Source organism: Sphaerodactylus townsendi, linkage group LG04 (genome assembly GCF_021028975.2).
Source record: "Sphaerodactylus townsendi isolate TG3544 linkage group LG04, MPM_Stown_v2.3, whole genome shotgun sequence".
Lineage (NCBI taxonomy): Eukaryota > Metazoa > Chordata > Lepidosauria > Squamata > Sphaerodactylidae > Sphaerodactylus > Sphaerodactylus townsendi.
In genome coordinates this window covers 46,466,223-46,471,561 of record NC_059428.1, presented here as the reverse complement: position 1 = coordinate 46,471,561, position 5,339 = coordinate 46,466,223, and positions in this window count along the sequence as shown.

Here is a 5,339-nt window from a genome sequence, read left to right as displayed (position 1 = left end):
GAGTCCCTATTGATGTTCGATTGGTGCTGCTTGTCTGAATTGAGTCCTTTAAAATAGCAGCGACACAGTCTTCACAAAATACTTGCCTCTTTGCCTGTGGCACCACAAACACAATCCAGAAATGGACAAGGAGGCCCCCATGATTGTTATTACTGAAAACAGATAAAAAAGCAAATTATGCATAGCCTTTCTTATACCAGAAAGGAGAGAAAATGTTATTTAAAACTTTCAGATGGATTAAGATTCTTTACTGGGTACAGAACTGCTTTCTGTATGCGAATTTGTCACCTTTGAGGTAGCTTGTATTCTGCAACAAAAGAAACTTCTTGTACACAGCTGGCAAATACTATTTACTTGAGATTACTTCCCTCAAAAGACAACAACCAAAAAGGAACACAAAACATGTCCCACCTGACATCTGAGACAATGGACTGCTTATAAAGTTTGGAGAAAGTAGAACGTGAATAAACGAGGTTCATCTGAAAGACAGAAGCCACAAAATGGATTGGCAGTGCTAAAAAAGATATTGTTAAAAACTCTGTAAAAGGATTGACTGCACATAACAGATTAAACTGCCCTGGTTTTTTAAATAATTCATAACATTTGGTTTTGTCATTTTGCATAACATCTCCATAACAGGATGACCAAAAGCAGTGTTTAGTGGAACAATTATTATGTCTTTTTCTCTTTGCAGGTGCCCAGGATGAGCACATTGATGGAAGAACGGGGTAGTGGTCAGGATTTTCCTGAAAGTGCAGGTTCTCTTCTAGTTTTTGACTACCCTTAGTCTGAAATGGGAAATGAATCCCTTTCAACAGATGCAGATTGGCCTTTAGTCTTACCAGAAAAGTGGGCCACTGCCCTTGGGTGCTGCTGGTAGAAAGAAGCAAACAAAATTGAGTTTGAGTGATGCTGATTGTACCATAGGAGCCATTTGATGCAGACCCAACTTTCAGAAGAGGTAATGGTAAAGGTAGTTTCAAGTACAAGCACACGTCATTACTGACCCATGTGGTCACATCACATCACAACATTTACTAGGAGGACTATGTTTACAGGATGGTTTACCATTACCTTCCCCAGTCTTCTACACTTTATCCCCAGCAAGCTGGGTACTCATTTTACCAACCTCAGAAGGATGGAATGCTCAGTCAACCTTGAGTCACCTACTGGAAATCGACTTCTGTCACAATTGAACTCAGGTCTTGAGCAGAGCTTTGACTGCAGTACAGCAGCCTGTGCTACAGGAAAAATCTGTGTGTACTGATTTTGTTGCTGCCTAGTGCAAGGTGAACTGCTGAATCAAGCTTATATCTTTTGAGCCAAAACTCCCTTGTTATTGGCCTGAAGAAAAAGACACACTGCTCCAACTGCTCTAAATAGGTAGTTAATGCTGGAACTAAATATCACCCATTGTCAAAGGACAAGGGTTTGCTGAATCTTTGTATCATCTAATGAGTATCCATTTCATACAGTTATCAGATTATTTTTTTTCCTTACCACTCGCTGCACTTTTTGTGTCACAGAGAGGAATTCTTGTGACTCCTTCTGCCGATACTCTGGGAGAAACTCAATATTGGCAATACGAAATAATCCAACAAAGTACAAAGCATCATTGCTTTCAGCCTGAACTGTAAAGAACACAAAGAAAGTTATCTTGTTTTTTATATTATTATGGAAACATTAAGTAGATGATAATCTAAAGATCATAAAGTTACTTTCAGAAACCTGAGAGGATGACTAAAGACAGACACAACATTCTAAATTAAATTCCCACCAGAGTTAAGCTACTCACCTGCAATTTGAACCCACATTTACAACTTGTTTTGTATACATACATGTCTCATAGCTTTAGTGCTTGATCAGGTCTCAGCCCTCCCCCATGATTCAGTCATATTAGCATGTCACACCTAAATGCTTGTATGCTTGAAAATATACTGCATGGCTATTCCAAGTAGCTGCTACAGAAAAATAAAAAAGCAATGTGATACCTTTATTAAGATCACCCCAAACAAAAAAAATCACATGACTGTTGTTTTTATTTCAGGGAAGAGGTAAAGCATACGTTGATGATGTTCCAGGCAATAGCCAGTAGGCCCTAGCTACTCCAGGCCTTCTCTTAACACTCTGGAAACTCCAGTTCAGCAGAGTGTATGCCCATGTTAATTTTTGTAAATGTTATATCTGTTTTCACCCACAGATTACAAGGCAACATTTTGTTGATATGTGATGAAGAGTAGAGTTGTGAGAGATGGCAAAATGTTGTTTTTACACAAAGAAGGTATTATTAAGGGTTTTCCTAAAATGTAAGCCTATAGTAAGTATTTTCACAGATAAACATATTTTAGTGCACAAATATAGGCATTATTTAGAAGTCACAAAGAATATAGCCTTCACAGAAAATATAAAGGTTGTTGAACACTAAGTATAATTTAGCTTTATAAAAGTGTATGTAGAGTTCATATAAAGTTCACTTTAAAGATGTTAGCAGTCCAGTTGACTCCAAGGTTATTATGTCTCCTCTTTTGAAGTCCGTTAGTAGGGTTTAAGAGTTTAGTAGGGGAAAGTTCATAATACATTTTTACGTTTAAAATGCTTCTATATTGTAACTAAATAATGAAACTTAAATAATATGTTAATCACTCATGTTCAATATATGTATCCTAATGCTTCATGTGTAATGAATCCTGCTATAAATGTTATTCTCTCAGTTTAAAGTGTAAAATAGCTAAAACAGCTTGCTTCTCTAGATCCTAATCAGTAGGTGCTATTAAGCAGAAACTCCATTCAGAAGCTTCTTAAGGCCTCTAGCTAAAGTCTTTTTCTAAGATGCTTCTGAAGCTTGGTTTCAATAGTCATAAATAATAAGGGAACATGAGCTCTTGTGCCAAACAGACACCTGCTGATAAGAGGGCCCCTAGCAAGCTTGGGATAGTGTCTTCAAAGCAGGGGAGTGGGTCAAGAAAACCTAGATTCTTGTGCCAAGAAGTACCCGCTTATAGGAGGCTAAGATCCTGTGCCAAGATAGAAGGCCTTTTGATGAAGGGGTAAAATATGATGGTGTCTTCACAGTAAGCTAAGGGAACCAAAGACGTGGCAGGTGCATCCAGAGGGCATCCAGAGAAGGATATATATATCATGAAGATATATATCATGAAGACACGGCATGGATATATATCATGAAGACACGGCATGGATATATATCATGAAGGCACTACCGAAGGGTTGACAGTTAAAAGGAACCAAATATTAATTACAGGAAATGACCATATAAAGATGTATTAATTGGAAGAGATACCACCTGGTATATGACATAGTATGACTAGATGAATTGTAATAGGCTATGGCCCTCATCTCCTAGCCAATAGAGAAGTGAGGGAGGGATTGGGTAGTCCTGAAAAAGTAATATAAACTGCTGTAGAACAAAGGAAGGGTGTGCCTACTACTGAGTGGACACCCGATCTTGCAAGACCGTAAACCAATAAAAGCTTTGTTATCTGCTTCACCAACTTTGTCCAGATTATTTTGAGGGTCCTTGGACCCACGTTTCTAACAGAGTGAAAAAATAGTTCAGTCTTGAAGGGTAAAAAAAATGAAGGAAAGATTTTCTGTGGGGATCACAAAATCTGTCATCACTGCTGGGCTTTTTGATGGTGAGGGTGGGAGCTCTGGTAAGAAGTACCCCTGATGGCAGCAGAATTTTAAGCCTGAAATCTTAGTGGGAAAATGTTACTAAGACTTCTTCCAGGTTATAATATGGGTTCTGATGATTAGGAGAATGTTTTTTCAAATGGTCCAATATCTAATAGCTTTCTTGTTCTGTTGTTTCCAAACAGACATTCTTCAGCATCTCCTTTCTAGACCCTTAACCCAAAAGGATACAGATTCTAGTGTGATAAGCATATTAGTGCATTGCAGCAAAAATAAAATCAGAATCTTTGGCATGTTCATTAAAGTTTAGCGGGGGAATGAGAAAAAATATATGAAAGATAATGTAACAATAAAACTTTGCTTTGGATTTAACCCTGGATTTAAGATACATGTGGGGGGTGAAAATAAGCGATGCACACATGTAAACCAAGACCAACTCCCTTTTAAAAAAGAAAACAATGTATCGTAACAAACTATGGCAAACAGTGCTTCTATGACTCAAAACAAAAATTGGTTTAGAACCGGGGTCTGCAACCTGCGAATCTCCAGATGTTCATTGACTACAAATCCCATCAGCCCCCAATTGGCCATGCTGGCAGGGGCTGATGAGAATTGTAGTCCATGAACATCTGGAGAGCCGCAGGTTGCAAACCCCTGGTTTAGAATCTTTCATACATGTGCGGAAAACCCCACAAGAAGGATTGCATAAAGAAATATGCAAGAACTCACCAATAAAGAGCCACAGTAGTGTCCATGTTATAACTCCTATAACAAACAGCACCACTGTAAATAGGATTATTATATTTTGAAAATTCCAGATTGACTTTCTTTTAGATTTCTTCTTTGTTTTCGTAAGTTTTTGTGCCAGTCTTTCCCACTTTGCTTCTATTTCTTCGAGTTGCAGAGATACATTTGAAACCTAAATCAGAGAAAAGACAGTGCTACAAATTCACAGCATCTTTTAATTCATCCACTGCAGCTACATTTTCAATGTCCTGGACAGACCTTCAGTTGTGCATTCTCTATGTTCATGTAGGGGAGTAGGGTTGCTCCTGCTGGCTCTCTCTTGCCTTCACAAACATCTGCCTGCAGGACAATGGGAAGCCTTCTGTCAATTCCCATTAAGTGTTGAGCACCGCCAGGAGTAATTGGGAGGAATGCCTGATGGTCCAGCTTCATGCTAGTGCACAAAGTGGCACAGGAATTGACTCTTTCGTTCCACACAAACTCTATAATAAAACTAAGAAATGATACTGTGTCCCCCTGCATCACTTCGATTTTAAACTGGAAATGATATCGTACATTGGAGCAATACTGGTGTACTAGGCCCTACCCCCAAATTGCTCCTTGTGTAGGTTTACACATGTAATTAAAATGCTTTTTTGCAAGGGTTCTAAGAGCCACTGTGATGTAGTAGTTAATAATGGCAGACTCTAATCTGGAGAATCAGATTTTATTCCTATTCCTCCACATGAGCAGTAGACTCTGATCTAACGAGCTGGATTAGTTTTCCTTCTCTTACACTTGAAGCCTGCTGGGTGACCTTGGGCTAGCCACAGTTCTCTCAAACTCTCTCAGCCCCACCTACCTCACTAGGTGCCTGATGTAGGGAGAGGAAGTAAAGGAGTTGTAAGCCACTTTGAGACACCTTGTGGTGAAGAAAGGTGAAGTATACATCCCATTCTTCT